At 39.2% G+C, this 18,195-nt stretch overlaps 1 pseudogene; it reads left to right on the forward strand.

Annotated features, from left to right (window-relative positions):
- Positions 1-4,340: 4,340 nt before the first annotated feature.
- LOC102248702 lies at positions 4,341-4,862 on the forward strand (annotated as a pseudogene).
- Positions 4,863-18,195: the final 13,333 nt, after the last annotated feature.

The raw sequence follows: 18,195 nt of genomic DNA on the forward strand, positions 1-18,195 counted from the left end.
GAGGCTGGAGGGGCAGGGACTTCTCCTGGGAAGCTTGCTTGAGTTTCTCATGGGTTTTACTGCTACAATCAGCATCACTTCTTCCACTTATTCTGCCAATCGATAATGAGGGATACCAATTTTCAGTACTTAATTATATGTCAATTTACTGTACCACATTTCATCCCCACCTCAGCTTAATGAAGGTGGGTATTGTTATTCCCTTTTTACAGATAAAGAAACTGAGGTTTAAAGAGGATAAACAACTTGGCAAAGGGCATTTAAGTAGGAAATGAAAGAACTTGACTCAAATCCTGGTTGGCAGGTATACTAAATCTTGGTCTGCAATTGCTTTTTGTTCCCTAATCCTCTAAAAAAATTTTTTTTTAAATCTTTATATACCTTGACACATTAAGTTGACAACTACATCTTTTCATCATCAGTTGAAAAGAACGTCATTTCTGTAATATTGAAAGTATTGCATTGACTTTTTTAGAACGTTACATCAATCTTTTATATTCACTGGAAGGAATATAACTATCATCCCAATTTGACATCCACCATCACCCATTTCAAAGACCACTCAAGAACAAGAATGCTCTGTCAGCAGTCAGATATTTCCCACAGTTTGCCTCTTCCCCTGAAATTGTTCAGCTATTCCACATCTACCGCAGAATCTTACTTTAAAAGAAGACATTTTTTGTGCTTTAAAACAGCGGTCACCAGCAGGTGGTCCACAGACCACTGGTGGTCCGTGAGGCTGGCAACCACTGCTTTAAAATCTATTGATCAACCTCCTTCTTTGCAACAAAAATATGTAGGGAAACTAAAATGTTAAACTTTTGTTTAGATTTCCTATGACCATAAGCCCTCAGCATTAAAATGTTGCACTCAGTTGATTTGTAATTACACTTACTATTACCACACGACTGAGCAAAAAAACATACATGTCTGGCGAAGGTTAGCAGGAAATTCATTACCAGACTTCTCCTTAATGAGATGGATGGCTGAGCGCAGGGCGAGGATGGCTTGCCCTGACTCAATTACAGGCTGCTTCTCTTCAATTTCTTCTTTGTTCCTTTTTGTTTGCTTTTAAAAAAAAAATCTGGAAATGTTATTCTTCAGGGCAATACACAAGAGTACAATGCTGGATGAGGCGGGCCTTTCTCGGGTAACTGGGAAGAGGGCAATTTATAAAAGAGAAGCATGATCTCTAACCAAGGCACGTGCTCGGCTGCAGGAAGAACAAATGAAAGTTGAGGTTCTTGACAAAGATTCTCTTAAAGTGAGCCATGCATACAGACTGCTTGTGGAGCCCCTACTTGGGCCTTTTCCTTTAAGTGACCTCATTCTTTTGGAAGGTTTCTCAACACTGTCTGCCTACATCGAACCCCTGGAGAAATTAAAGCATTGCTGTCTGGCCCCCACTAGCACCAAAGATCAGGAGTGAGGCCCACGCTTTGGTATAAAACATTTCCCGGAGACCTGGCCAGTATGGCTCAGTTGGTTGGAGCATCGTCCCATACACCAAAGGGTCATGGGTTTGATTCCTGGTCAGGGCACATGTCCAGGTTGTGGGTTTGATTCCCAGTTGGGGTGAGTACAGGAGACAACTGATGTTTCTCTCTCTCTCTCTCTTTCTCTCTCTCTCTCTCCCTCTTTCTCTCTCATTAAATTAATAAACAATAAAAAAATATCCTCAGGTGAGGATTAAAAAATTTTTCCCAGATGATTGTGGAGAACCTTTGCCTAAAACCTTCCTTTCTCATAAACTGAGGTTACAGCTAAAGTCTTCCAATGCACTATCCAATGTGTGCCTAGTCTAACCTGGGTCCACCATGTGCCTAGTCTAACCTGAGAAGCAAGCGCTATAACTGTAAAATACATACAAGCTAAACCCTACATGCTTCATATGCATAAAAGGAATGTACACTACCACATTAATAATATTTATACTGTTACATGTTGAAATTATACTCTGAATATATTGGGTTAAATAAAATAGGTCCTTAACACCACTTATTTCTTTTTACTATTTTATTTTTGTTTTTTAGTAAAAAAAAAGACTTTATTTTTAATTAAATGTATTAGGGTGCATTGGTTAATAAGATGAAAAAAATAAGAACCATATGATTTCACTCACATGTGGGATATAAAACTGAAAGCAACAAATGAACAAACAAGAAAACCAAGTAAACAAAAACTCATGGACACAGCATTGTGGTTACCAGAGGGGAAGGGGTTGGAGGGGTAGTAAAGGAAAAAAGGGGATCAAATATATGGTGATGGAAGAAGATTGGACTCTTTTTACTTTCTTAATATGTCTAATAAAATTGAAGAGGTCTTGCATTATATTTATTTTGAAAGTACTGATCTAAAGCACAGAAAAATAGCCCTAAATTGTCCATTAAATCACCTGTAAGACACACACTCTTCCTCATATAGTAATTCTTATGCTCAAAGAACAAGAAGGCCTGTTGCAGCTGTCTGGATTCTTTTACCTCTAGGGTAACAAGAAGGTCCCTGGGGCAAATAAGGAAGGGGTGGAAATTATAGTGTTTGCTTGGCAACCAGGTGTGCACACTCAGGTTAAAGTTCAGTTGAATACATGTCAATAGTTCATAAACTCGTTCTGTAAAGACTAAATGAGCATGATGTGGGTTGAGGCAGCAGTCAAGTAAATAGGACAGGAGATGGCTCTTCTTGGCAGCACGTCGCACGGGGTGGGCTTACACACCTGACCTTATTCAATGGTCTGGGCGGGTCTGGAAGACAAGCAGGCATATCTTCAAAGATTTCCAGTTGGAAACCTTCCTCCCCACCGGCCTCCCACCATCATCTTTCTCTTGGGCCAATGAATGCAAGAGTATTGTTCCATATACTGGTGGGCTGAATCCATCCCTGCTTGAGTCCCTACTACCCATTTTCACCCAGCATCCTCAGGGATCCTTTTAAGTCCTATGTCAGATTAAGTCACTTCTCTGCTCAAAATCCTCCGGTGGCTTCTCGCGTCACTCATAATCAAACACAAAAGTCTCCGGTGAGACACAAAAGACCCTCATGATCTCACCCCAGTTCCCTTCCCATCTCCCCTCCCATTGCTCACTCAATTCAAGGCACACTTCCGTCCCCAGACACATCGAGGACACTCCTGCCTCAGGAGCTGGCACCTACGATGCCTTTGCCTAAACACTCTTCCTGCCGTTCTGTGCCTGGCCCAACACCTGCCTTCCTGCAGATCTCTTCCTGCAGACCAGGGCGGCCCTCCCTAAATCTGATCTCCATTGAACTCCTGTGACCCTGCCGATCTGTCGTCTCAGAGCGCTCTCACATCTGCTTGGTAGCATGTCTGTCTTTATCTCATGGGTCTCCCACTAGAACATAAAGGCCATGTCTCTCGTGATCCTCTCTGTGTCCCTACCTTCCAGAAGAGTAGGAGGCACGTAGATACAGATAAATAATTGTGAACTGCCTATGAGTGAATGAACATCACCTATGGGAAAACAGACCTGGAGAGGTTTAAATGATTTGTCCAAGATCATGTAATTTGAAACAGTCTTACGACTCTAGGTTTAATTAATCTAAGGTAAATGGAAAGATTAATGGTCCGTAAATAATTGCACCTTTTGCGCATATCCACACCTCTTGGTTCCATGTACAGATTGCACAAATTATCTGCAGATAATTCAACAAGCTGCATAGTAAATGCTTCAGAACATATATTTTCAAACGTTAAATGTAGGAACATTTTGTGACAGTCCAGTCACGTACAGCAGTGTAGGGAACTGGTCTCCAACAGTAATCTACCATCTTTCTAGAAAATGGAATAGTTTCTTAGATGCTTACTGGTTGAGAACGGGGAAAAGTACGCATTTGCCAATGCATTCCAGAGAAGACTGAGGGACTGTTTTCTGTTTTATTCTCCCTGCCAGAATGAGATATTCATTTTTCTGAGCCAGCACATTAATTATTTAGAACTGGTAACTGTTTCTATTAGGTCTAAGGTTGGTGCACCTCAAGGTCAATTAAAAACTTATCTGGTGGTAATAACCAGTTTACTCTTAAATACCTCAATGCTATATTTCTTCTGGGTTGCATTCATTTCTTTGTTTCTTTATAACCAATATAAAATTCCTCAAAATTGTGATCTGCCTTATCGTCCACTTCCCAGAAAATTTGTGGTGTCTAGCCTCCAATTCGGTCCTCAGTGGTCCCCACCTTCTAGTGTGTCACACCCTCTGACCTTAAATAAGGCTGCGTAGGATACTTCAGAAAAGACAGTGATGGACTTCTAGTCAGGGCTGTTGACCTGCCCCTGGTTCCCCTGCATCTCTCCAGTTGTCCTCCTGCTCGGCCCCACGATGCTGGTGGACCTCAGCCAGTGGTCCTGGCCCTTGAGCCTGCAGGAAGTGAACAAGAGGCCGAAGCACCCGCTGCAGGTCAAATATTCTGGGGCAGAGGTCGACGAGCTGGGCAAAGTGCTGACACCCACCCAGGTTAAGAACTGGCCCAATGGTATTTCACGGGATGGCCTTGATCCAAGTAAACTCTACACCCTGGTCTTGACAGACCCAGATGCTCCAAGCAGAAAGGACCCCAAATTCAGGGAATGGCACCATTTCCTGGTGGTCAACATGAAGGACGACGATATCAGCAGTGGCACCGTCCTCTCTGATTGTGTGGGCTCGGGGCCTCCTAAGGGCCTTCACCGCTACGTCTGGCTGGTTCAGGCAGGCCAAGCCACCAAATGGGACAAGCCCATTCTCAGCAACCCATCTGGAGACCACCGTGGCAAATTCAAGATGGCATCTTTCCGCAAAAGTACAACCTCGGGTCCCCAGTGGCCGGCACGTGTTACCAGGCTGAATGGAATGACTCTATGAGCAGCTGGCTGGGAAGTAGGGGAAAGCCAGGAGACAGACATGGCCCTGGGGGCCCAAGCAGTGTTCTCAAGGTCAGTGATCCATGTTGATTTCTCCTCTTCCCTGTTCCCACTCTCACAGGCGAGACCTGAGCAGACAGAGGTGTAGGGTGACTTTTCCTTCTGCCTGTCCGTTATCATTGTACAGGCTCACACACCCTGGATTTGTGTTGATCAAATTTAAACTCCATTTTGGGGTCTATTTGGGTACTATGATGTAGTCATCAGATTGTTGACATAAGAATAACAACCCAGTCTGGAGAGTCCCTTTACTGTTGAGCTGCAGGGCTGGGTGAGAGGTTCTCTAAAATGTGTTAGTCTGTGCCTGTTAAATTTATCACTCTTCATTGGTGTAACAAAAGCCAGTCTGGAGTTGCTAAATGTGTTAATTCTGTTGTTTGCTTATAGTTGAATAAAAATAAAAACATTGTGTGGACAAAAAACAAAAAACAAAAACAAAAACAGTGACGTCCCAAGCTAAGTCATGAGAAATGTCATGACTACCATTTTACTTTCTTGGATCACTTGCTCTGTGGGAAGCCAGCTGTAATATCACAAGAAAAGGTAAGTAGCCTGTAGAGAGCTCCTCTTGTTGAGGAACTGGGGCCTCCTGCCAACAACCGGCAATATGTGAAGGAGCCTTCTAGGAAGTGGACCCCCAGCCCCAGTCGAGCCTTCCGATGACACAGCCCCAGCTGACATCTTGGGTGCAACCTCAACAGAGACCCTGAGCTAGATCCCCCAGTTCAGCCACTCCTGAATTCCTGAGTCAAGAAACCATGTGAGACAAGAAATGTTTGTTGCTGTTCTCAGCTACAGTTTTGGAGAAATTTTTAAGTAGCAGTAGATAACCAATACCCAGTAAGCATCTTAAAAAAGAGGCACATGCCATCACTCCCTATTTGACATGGGCCAAGTTCTTGTTGCTAACTACAAAGTAGCTACAATCCCCACAATCTTTATGCATATTTTTTTCAGCATTTCAAGACAGCCAAACCAAAAACTATAGGCTTGACTGACAGTTAAAAGTTGAGCTTGGCTTTGCTGCTGTGTTGCTTCCCAAGCATAGTTTGAATAAAATAAATCATTCTCTGGGCTGGTTTATTTAATAATCTATAAAAACCTAGAAGCCAAAAGTCAATCTTTCACTAAGCCTAAATGTTAACCCATAGTCCACTTTCATTTACACACATGAATTAGCTCTCTTTTTCCTAGATAACTTTGACCTTTGTGGCAGTTCTATTACTGGATTCTGAAAGGAGTAATTTTCTTTGGTGTGATTCCTTTTTTAAGTCTTCAAATTGTAAGACATTAAAATTACACTCTATTGGAAGAACAAGCATGGTTCATACCTGATTACATTTTCTTAATGTTAGCTGTGAACAAAGGATCAAAGCTAATTTGTCAGAGTGGATCTGTGTTGATGGATATATGCATTTTCTCTTGGGGGAAAAATGTGCTACAGAACTAGAAATTAATTGGGTTAATATGTTCCTTTTGACAAATTCTTTATTTATGTCTGTCTAAACAGGTGCTAAAAATCAAAAGCAGAAATTCAACTGTCATCATTCTCAGAAAAATCTAATAAAACTTGTGTCTATAAAATCAACTTCTTGTAAGTTAAAATGTGCAATTGCATCCCATCAAATTTAATATATTATGAAGTCAAGAGTCTACAAACAGGGAAAATTATATAATTCAGATATTTTAAATCTAAAAATTTACCATTCCCAAAACATCTTTTTAAAAATATTATATTTAATTTCAGCTTTTAGAGCCAAGCCTTGCTTTAATGCAATTAATTTCTGCTTTCAAATTCTCTCTTTTATGCTCTCTTTTCAAATCTTTTGTTTAGGCTTGGCCTGGAAATATTGTTCCCAAATATTAAATTGCTATCCCTTGTCCCATATCCCCTTTGAGTTTTCAACAAAGTGTAACCCCTTTTAGAAACCTTTTGATAACTATTATTGTCCAAAACAATGTATCCTAATACTCAAAAGCTATAATTCTGAAAAAGATGTATTTGTTCACAACTGTGTCCCTGGGCCCAGTATAATGCCTGACACAATTAGGCAAGAAAAAGAAGGGGAAAAAAGGCATCCAATCTGTAAATAAATAAATAAAATTGTCTGTTTGCAGATGACATCTTATATACAGAATATTTTAAACTTTCCAGCAAAAACTGATAAAGCTAATTGAAAAATTTAGTAAAGTTGCAAGATACAAAATCAAAATATAAAAATCAGATGTGTTTCTATACAAACAATGAAATGTCTAAAAAAATAAAACAATTCTATTTCCAATAGCCTAAAAAATAAAATACTTAAGAATAAATTTAACCAAGGAGGTAAAAGAGCTATACACTGATAACTATAAGAGTTTAATTAAAAAATTGAAGAAGTCACAAGTGAAAAAATATCCTGTGTTCATGGATTTAAAAAATTAATATTGTTTCAATGTCCATACTACTCAAAGTCATCTGTAGATTCATTAAAATTCTTATCAATATTCCCAAAGCATTTCCACAGAACAAGAAAAAAAAATCCTAAAATTCCTATGGAACTACAAAAGACCCCAAATACCAAAAGCAATCCTAAGAAAAAAGAACAAGGCTGGGGGCATCACAAGTTCTGATTTCAAACTATATTACAAAACTATAGTAATCAATACAGTACGGTGGTGGCATAAAAACTGGCACATAGGCCAATAGAATTGAATCAAGAGCTCAGAAATAAACTCACACATATACAATCAACTAATATTTGACAAGGGAACCAAGAACATTCAATGGGGCAAGGGTATCTCTCTAATAAATCATGGTGTTGGGAAAACTGTATAATTACATGTAGAAAAATGAAATTGGACCCATATCTTACACCACTCACAAAAATATACTCAAAATGAATTAAAGACTTAAACATAGACCTGAAGCATAAAACTCCTAGAAGAAAACATAGGAAAAATAAACTCCTTGACATTGGTATTGGCAACATTTTTTTAATATGACATCAAAAGCACAAGCAACAAAAGCAAAAATAAACAAGTGGGACAACACCAAACTGAAAAGCTTCTGCACAGCACAAGCAACAATCAACAATATGAAAAAAGCAACTGTGGAGTGGGAAAAAATATGTGCAAGCTGTAAAGGGATAAGGGGTTAATATCTTAAATACTTAAGGAGCTTATCCAACTGAGTAGCAAAAAAAAAAAAAAAAAAAAAAAAAAAAAAAGCAAACAATGCAATTTTAAAATGGGCAGAGGACCTGGAGAGACATTTTTCAAAGAATGCACACAAACAGTCAACAAGTACATGAAAAGATGCTCAACATCTCTACTCATTGGGGAAATGCAAACTAAAACCACAATGAGATGTCACCTCAAATCTGTTAAAGTGGCTGTTAACAAAAAGACAAGGGATAACAAGTGTTGATGAGGATGTGGAGAAAAGGGAACCCTTGGGCACTGCCGGTGGGAATGTCAAATTTTACAGCCACTGTGAAAACCAGTATATATCTGGGGATATATCCAAAGGAAATGTAACCAAATCAGGATTCCGAAGGGATAGCTGCACTCCTCTGTTCATTGCAGCATTATTCACAGTAGCCAAGATATGGAAACAATCTAAGTGCCCACCAACAGATAAATGGATAAAGCTGTGGGGATATGTATATGTATATGTGTAAATAATGAAATATTATTTAGCCATGAGGGGTACAAAGGGGAAATCCTGCCATTTGCAACAATAGGGATGGACTTTGAGGGCATTATGCTAAGTGAAATAAATCAGACAGCGAAAGACAAATACTGTAGGATAGCACTTCTAGGAATCTTAAAAAGCCAAACTCATAGAAACAGAGTAAAATGGTGGTTGCCAGGGGCTTGGGGTAGGGAAAATGAATAGATGTTGGTCAAAGAGTACAAACTTCCACTTATAAGATGACTGAGTTCTGGGGATATAACGTACAGCATGGTGACTATAGTTAGCAATGCTGTAGTATATATTTGAAAGCTGCTAAGTGAGCAGATCTTAACTGTTCTCAGCACACACACACACACACACACACACACACACACACACACGATCATTATGTGAAGTGATGGAGATGTTAACTATTTCTATTGTGGTAATTAGTTAGCAATACATGTGTCAAATCATCATGTTGTATACCTTATATTTACACAAGCTTATCCATCAATCATATCTCAATGACACTGGGAACACAAATGCTTTACTTTGGGGGTTTTCTGACAAATTCAAGAAAAAGAAAAGAAGTGAGTGGTGGGCTGGGGCAGAGTAAGAAGAGGGAAGGTGCTAGAAATAAGGTCAGGGAGATAGGAAGGATGCACATCATAAGGATTTGGTGGCCAGGCTAAGGCGTTAGCATTTATTCTGAGTCTGACAGCAAGCCAAATTTTTCCATAAACCTTGCATGTTATGCTGAGGCATTGTCAAGAAAAGTTGTGCAAGATTTTAAAGTAGAAACCAACACAAACGGTCTACAGTATGTGGGTTATCGCCATCTTTTGTTGTCTTTGAGCTAAACATTGAAAGTAACGTAAATGATTCTTGCCCACAGAAATGTCCATGGTGTCTGGTGGCATGCAATCATAACTGCCCTGTGGATACTGATCACTTCTGTATCTATCAAGCAATTTCATTTCAGCATTTCTGATGGGATATATAGTTGTCCATTCTTTGGATTCTCCTTTGAATGAGTGGGAATGTCTTTGTTCCATCATTAATTAATAAGAGTAATAAAACATTTGTCCATCTTCATTTTTTCCTCGTATGAAAATGAAGATTTTTGTCTTTTCAAAACATTATTCTTTAACTGCATAAACACCCTCCACGATAGGATCATATGCTACCAAACAAACATTCAGCCTGTCACCCAATTTCAACTTCCACCTTTCGCCACAGCCACATAGCTAATCCTATAACCCAGCACACCAGCAACCCAGACAGCAATTGCTAATCTGCTGTTTGTTAAGGATAAACTACAGAACGAAGCCACCACAGTTCTACAGCGCTCTCTTTACAGAAAACGTTTACGCCTACGTACCACACTTCGTCATGTCTCACAACCCACACCGGAGACCACACTGCACCCCCCCCTTCCCCCCTCTCTCTCCTAAGGGAAAAGCATCCCTACATCTACCAGAAGCCTGCCTAGGTGGGAGAGAGTCGTGTAGAAGTTGTTTACAAACACTCGTTTCCTTTTCTTACTTTTCAGAGGGAAAAAAGATGAATAAAATATGCTTAGTACATGTTGATAATTAGATTCCACCTCTCAGTTTTGTCATCACCTGACCTTGTATCTCTGCTTGGCAGCCACCCCTGAACAGCATCTGCAAAATGTAAATTACCCTTCTCAGCAAGGATTATGATTTCAAGTCTTACCTTTTTAGAGATGACTTCAGAGGCACCTAGACATGCAGCAGATGTTGGCTTAGCCCCCAGAGACATTAAAATTCCCATGGTAACTTCTTTTAAAATATTTTTTTTTTATTTCAGAAAGGAAGGGAGAGGGAGAGAGAGAGATAGAAACATCAGTGATGAGAGAGAATCATGGATTGGCTGTCTCTTGCATGCCCCTACTGGGGATCGAGCCAACAACCTGGGCATATGCTCTGACCAGGAATCTCACCATGACCTCCTGGTTCATACGTCAATGCTCAACCACTGAGCCACTATGGCTGGGCTCCAATGTAACTTTTTAATGTGTTTTGCAAGTACAGGATCTTTGCTAGAATTTCTGAAGAAAGTAGGTTAGCTCTAGCTGGTTTGGCTCAGTGGATAGAGCGTTGGCCCATGGACTAAAGGGTCCCAGGTTCGATTCTGGTCAAGAGCACGTACCTTGGTTGCAGGTTCCCTGCCAGAATATGTGCAGGAGGCAACCAATTGATGTCTCTCTCTCTCTCACATTGATATTTTTCTCTGTCTCCCCCTCTCCCTTCCACTTTCTCTAAAAATCAATAGAAAAATATCCTTGGGTGAGGATTAACAACAAAAAATAAAGTAGCTTATAGTTCATTTGCAAACAAATTTATTAAAAATAAACCTATTTATTAAAAACTAGAGGCCTGGTGCATGAATTCATGCATGGGTGGGGTCTGGCCAGCCAGATCCGATGGGGGTCGGTTGGCCTGGGGAGGTGCCGTGGAAGGTCAGCTGGCTGGCCCTGCCCACGATCGCCTCCCACCCTGATCAGGGGCGAGGCTGACCAGGGGGAGGAGCAGCAGGAGGTTGTGGGGGGTCCAGTTGGGGCCCCGATCAGGTCGGTTGACCACCACAGTGCTTGCCTTAGCTACTGGTCATTCTGGTCGTTCCGTCATTCCAGTCGCTTGGCTTTTATATATAAAGATATTCAGCCAGGAAAAGCATGAATCACAGTTGGTCCATCTGCTCTCCTGGGTCCTCAGGAAAATCTTCAAGACTTTCTCCTGAATCATGTCACCATAGGTTCCTGTAGTGTGATGTCACCTCCTTCAATTGTTTCCTCCCTTGACCTCTACCCCAACCCCAAATTGCTATACTGAATTGGATTTATGATGTCATAGTCTCTTGTTTTATAAGAACCACTGGTATTTACATGAAATTTTCTGTATTCTCTTCCTATAAAAGAGATGTAAAAATTCCTGAGTATTGGGTAATTTTTATTTCAAGGTAAGTAATTTGTTTCCATTTTCTCATTACCTGCTTGAAGCTCCAAGCCAAATGTGTACCTCAGCTACAAGTTTGAATAAATGTACAGATCAATAATAATTGAATAAGTGTATAGATCAGTATGTTCTAAGATCTTTTGCTTCTTTTTTTCTTGGCTTAGCCTTCACCACAGACTTTTAGGTTTTGCTATCTTCTATTTTTGTTCACCCTTATACCTTGAATCTTTTCTGTAATATGACAGTGTCTAAGGAAAACAGGGAGGGAGGAAGTTAAAATATTTTTTAAACTGACAAATTCACAAGGTTAAGTAATAACTTTCATTTTGCTTGCATTACATAATCCTGCAAAGCATATAATATTATAGTATTTTAAATATGAATGAAAGATTTTTTCTATTATTTAAATTAAAATTTCAGGTGGATTTTTAAAAATATTTTTTTATTGATTTCAGAGAAAGGAAGAGGGAGAGATAGAAACATTGACAATGCGAGAGAATCACTGATGGGCTGCCTCCTGCACGCCCCCTACTGGGGATGGAGCCCACAACCCAGGCATGTTCCCTGACTGGGAAGTGAACCATGACCTCCTGGTTCATAGGTCAGCGCTCAACCACTGAGCACACCGGCCAGGCTCAGGTGGATTTTTTTAATGATAAAAGTATACATTCCAGCAGCACATATACAACACTTTTTTCCTGGAAATTTTACTTTTCAAACTGAATTAGATAACTGATGTGTTTAAAATTACTGGAGCAGGTTATGTGCTGGGAAAATGTACCAATAAGAACACTTGAGGGCAAGAAAGAGAAATCTGATTCAAAATGACCCAAGCAAAAACTGGAATATATTGGCTCATGCAGTAAGCAACAGTAAACTCCAGCCATGGCTATATCCAGAGGCTTAAGTTACATCATCTAGTCTCACCTATATTAGCTTCATTCTCAAGAAGGCTCTTTCTGTCTAGAAATAATAACTTTGTCAGAAGTTCCAGGTTTATATCTTACCCACTATTTTAATAACCCCACTCCCGAACACCAAATACTAATATTAGAACACATTTATAGAATCCTCATAAATCAAAGTAACTCTGACAGAGAAAGCAATGGTCTTAATGTCATCAAACACTGTCTCATGAATGTTAAATGAATATAATTTAGCAGGTTATCAGACCAAAAAAAGCATCTATAACATATTTTCCAAAATAGAAATATTGATGGAGAAGAGGCATCTTTTGGTAAATCAAATATTGAAGTTCCTCACAGATTAGCTAAAAGTTCTTTTTTCTCTGATTCAGTTTCACTCAACCTCCAGGCATTTAGCTACACAGCCAGTGCTTTTATTGTTCTTATACTTCCAAGTCACTGAGCCAAAGCCCATGATGAATGACTGTTCCATGACTTCCTGACTTCAATTTTTTGTAGATTAACAATACTCAATTTATGGTTAATATACCTAAAATATCATAGGAAAGCACAACAGTGGAAGGAGACCCAATGACTTCTCACAATAAACGAGGTGAAAAAAATTGGCAAGTTTATGAGGTCTTGGCTAGGAGGTATTTGGCTCTGAGTAGGAATCATAACCGCCAGGCTAATCAGGCTGATCATAGTGATGTATTTATAGCAGCAAGATTGATTCCAACTCACAGAACAAAATCTGGGAAAGGTACATTGCCCCTGACAACCATTTATAGTGTTCACTCTTGCTGGCTACCTCTGGAAGAAAAAAAAATTGATGTGAGTGGATACATACATACTCACAGATTACATCTATATCTATACTGACTCCATTTTTTCTTGGTATTGAGGTAAAAATGGTAGACTGGAAGGAGGGCAGGAAAGGATATATACCCATGTATTCTCTGAATTTTTATCCCACTTCCCAAATCTGATCAAGCCAGCTTCGTGCAGAGACCCCAGCAAAAAAAAAAATTTCTTATTTTGGGAAATATGAAGTGAGGGGAAGAGAAAGGAGAGAGAATACACACACCAACTAGGGCTCATAGGAGTCATGTGTGTCTAGATCATTGATCTCTCAAGACTAGAACAAGAACAACAACAAATATTCAAGAGGCTCTCAACCTTCCCAGACATTGCTCAGTAGTGTTTCCTATTAAGTATCCCATCATTAGACACAGTCATTAGATTTTGTAATTAGTATTTTAAAATGCCTAACTAGGTGACAAATTACCCAGCTCAAGCACATTTATAACCATATTAACTATTTAAACACAAACTGAAGCAGATGGGGACAGCTACTAGTAAATACTATCCTCATACAAGATTTTAGATGAGATCTGCATGGTCCAACTGTAATGAATTAACCTCAATATTTACATTGAAAATAAGAAATGTTTGTCAACACAAATACCAATTTATACTGTCCTGGAACTTACAAACTATAACAATTTAGTCATTAAAACATATGACCAAAATTAGTTACTTAAGAGGTAGACGCTAAGGAGAAAACATTTCAAAATTCTAACTCTGGCTAAGGAAACAGAATCATAGACCTATAGAGATCTTCTAGTCCAGTCATTATTTTGATGCATAAATTCCTCTACAGTTTCCCAGATCAGCACTTTAGGAGGTTGGGCGTAGGAAGTGAGTAATTGTGTTATGTATGGGGTGTGTGATTGGGAAGACTGAAGGAGAAGACCTTATACTTAAGTTGGGAAAGCTTAATGTGCTTTGTGATGCAGTTACATGGATTGTTCTACTGCTCAGCTCCCCAGGGCCTTTCAAAGGATAATATTGTGCAAATTTCAAAGAAGGACCAAGGTATCAAGTATTTTCAGACTAGGTTGGACATGAGAACCTTCTGTTGGAGCCGCTGGTTCACTTTCTTCTACTGGAATGAGTGTTCTTTGGAACGCATTTTGGGAAATGACCCTTCACTGTGCCCAATAAGAGGAAACAGGTTAGGACTATTACAATATGATATATGGTTAGCTGTCATAGAAACATCCAAGGTGCCCTAAAAATGGGGTGTCAATTTATAGTCCCACCACCACGGTATAAGACTGTCTGCTTTGCAATCCCTCATTGACATGACAATTGCGCAACCTCCATGAGAGTAAATTGAATTCCAGCGAATTCAAGCCACCGTTTACACCTCATCTCCATTTTTCTCAGCTCAACAGGCAAATCTATTTTTCACTGGAATAAACATGACAATTAAAAATTAACCTAGCCACCTGGTGATCTGCTGCTCATGTGTCTTTCTGACAAGAACAGACTAGCAGAACTCACCTAGGAAGAATGAGAGTGTAGTTTATTAGAAACGATAAGTTGTGGTTAACTGGCTATGAAGAGACCGGAGAATTGATTCCCGGTGCCATGGCGGTGACGTCTAAGTGGGAGAACTCTAATTTAGCTGTCGGACAAATGTAACCATACCAAATTATGATCAAAACATCATCACATGTAGGTGCTATTTTATATTTAGTTCCTACCTGCTTGGTGTCCAACAACAGAATAACAAAATGTGGTAGATTAAAAATGGCAGCACATTCTTTGCAAATCCTCTCATCAAGCCATGGAATCTCTTTCCTTCTTGAATCTGGCTGGCTAGCTGCATGACTTACTTTAATCAACAAATACAGCCGACATGTAATGAATAACTTGCCTCTTCTCTCATTTTCCTGGAACACGGTTGCTATTGAACAAGCCCAAGACAACCTGTTGGAGAGGGAATATGGACGAGATGGAGGAGCCCCAGCCAGAATGTGAATGAGGCCAACTGGGAGCAAGCTGCCCCCAACTGACCTGCCAACTCAATGCAGATGCCTGAATGAGCCAAGCCAACACCATGTGGGACAGAGAAGAACCGTGCCAGCCGAGCCCAGCAGTAATCGCTAGCCCACAGAATAGGGATTGCTGTTTGAAGCCACTAAGTTGATAACTGATAAAAAGTAGATATTAAGTAAATTTCAATATAACCCCACTACAAATTCTACACATCTCACTGGAAGTCTCAAATACTCATCTATTACTACAAACATGTTACTAAATATCTAATTGATCACACAACTAATAGTTATGAATTTTTATTTTGCAATGAATTCTCACTTATTTAAGAAAGAATGCTCATTTCAATAAAAATATAAAGTATTTAGTCATGTCCAGGTTGGTGCCAAGCAGCCACTTCCCCCCTTCCCCTAAGTTTCAGCTAGGGCAATCCGCATAGAATTTTCATTTAACTCCTATGTCACTAGAGTGCAATTTGCTTTAGGATAAGGATCTTATCTATTCTCTTTCCTGCTATAACCCCAGCACCTAGAACAGTGCCTGGCACAAAGCATTCAATAAATACTTACTGAATAATGTGACAAGGGCTCTAATACTTGAATAAATGACATGAATTTATCATTTTCAAATTCAATCATTTTTTTTCTCTGAAGTAAGTGATAAAATTATATTCAATCTGTAAAAGCAAATTTATTAGTTTTATGAGAATGATGATAGATTCTTCACAGGTAGTTATGCAGCTAATAACCTGAGGAGTTAAGTATAATTAAGGCATATCACTCTGAGGAGAAAGCTCCTATCTTTTTCTATCTCTGCATTTATGTTCTACTCATTAAAACTGTACAGCCCATTAGCCCATCAATAATCACAGAGTACAAACCCAGGGAGGTCTAGGTGAATCAGTATTTTATCTCACTTTCTTGGTGAAAGCATTTTGCTTTCAAAGTGACAAAAAATTCCACAAATACAGCAGCAGGATAATTGCTTTAAAAGAAAGTTTAAAAGCAGACTCAAGTTAGTAACTATTTGTATGTTATTGCAATCAGGAAAATATTAACACATAATTAAAAGATGAGATCAAGAACTAAAATAGAGTCATATTCAATGTCCTTACCTTGTTGTCATTGTTACAGGCAACACAAAGCTACGATGAATATTCTAAGCTACAGACATTTTTGCATTGTTTGGGGCATATTTTATAGGATAACTCCTGAAGATACTAATGTTGAGCATTTTAGTTTTAACAGCTCCTGCCAAATGCTATCCCGGAAGGTTGTATGTACTACAGAATATTGCATAGCCATTAAAAAGATTGAGTGAGACCCACAGTTTGTACAAAGACATACTATTAAGTGGAAAAGGACATCATAAAACATTATGAATAGTATGTTACAAGTATTGGAATAAATGTAAAAGTTGATAGTAATAATAATGGAGGGGAAGAAAGCATATGTACCACACTATTAATGATAATTTCCTTCAGAAATGATTTACAGGGAACTAACCCATTTTGCATTATTCATCTTAGCAGTATTTGAATTTCATATGACACTTATGTATTTTTGTTTCAATAGTTGTATCTTCAATAGTTAATCTTTAAAATATCAGCCTTTTATTATCTAATAGTCCACTTGTTTTAGCTATGATGCTTTCACCAAATAGCAAATACTCACCAACGGTTTCTTCCTTCCTTTCTTTTTTTTTTTAAGGCAGCAATTTTGTTTCACTCCTTTCCTAGTTTCTTTTTTAAATTAAATGTATTGGGGTAACAGTGGCTAATAGCCTCATAAGAATTTGAGGTGCACAGCTTTACAATACATCTGTCTACTCTACTGTGTGCTCACTAGTCGCTTTTCATCAGGTGTTTGACGCCCTTTGCCCTCTTTGTCCTCTTCCTTCCCCCTCCCGTCTGGTACCCACCCTTCTGTTGTCTGTGTGTAAGAGCATAGGTTTCTTAAATAAGAAAAGACATCCACCTTCCATTCCTCCTCTCCATCTATCATCTATTTAAATGATAAGAAATTTGCAGCTAGCTGGTTCTGGGGCTTGTGGGGGTAGAGGGTGGACTAAAAATACCTTCAAGCACCCAGCCTCTCTCCCTCTTTTCTGTCCTCAGCATTGGGGATTTTCACCTTGGGCTTTTGTTCATCCATACAAGTGGTTGCTACAACTCTAAGCTTCAAACACTCAAATGACCAAGTTCAAAGGAGCATGTAAGAGTGAACAAGGATTGGACTCACCTCACATTTCTTTTTCCTTGTTCCAGGAAGGAGAGTGTTTTTTCAGAAGCCTTTTTACCTTGCATGCCAAGCCTAGTGTTCTGTGACATCTCAACCTACCACAGACAGAAGAGAACCAATTTCCAAGGCTTGGTTTATTTCCCCGTGCTAAGCACAGAATAAAAGGGGGTTTCACTGGCAATGAAAAAAGGAAAGTGCCTGACACTTCTCTCTCATTTTAAATGGGTGATTCCCTCCTTAACTTCTTGAATGGTTTTCAAACACACTTATATTAATAAGCCCTATGGAATCAAGCCATTATGTCTATTTCCTCACATGTCAGTTCTACCATTACATGGAATCGCTGACTGTCATTTTTGGTTGTGTATTTTCTCATGCTCCTAATTTTCATTGGAGAGTTTATCAGAGAAGGCAAGAATGTGAAAAACCAAATGCAATTGTCAGCACTTGGCATTCATCACCATACTTGGTGTGAGTAAGTGCGGTCCTGCATACCCCAAACTGGGCGAGCACAAAACAAAGTTACATTTAAATATTTAAATCCTAGCACCTGAAAATTCTTTTATTTTAATGACATTTTTTTACATTAAAAAATATACGGAAAGTCTTTCCCAATCTCCTCACAACATGGCACACATGG

Source organism: Myotis brandtii, unplaced genomic scaffold, assembly GCF_000412655.1.
Source record: "Myotis brandtii unplaced genomic scaffold, ASM41265v1 scaffold1606, whole genome shotgun sequence".
Classification (NCBI taxonomy): Eukaryota; Metazoa; Chordata; class Mammalia; order Chiroptera; family Vespertilionidae; genus Myotis; species Myotis brandtii.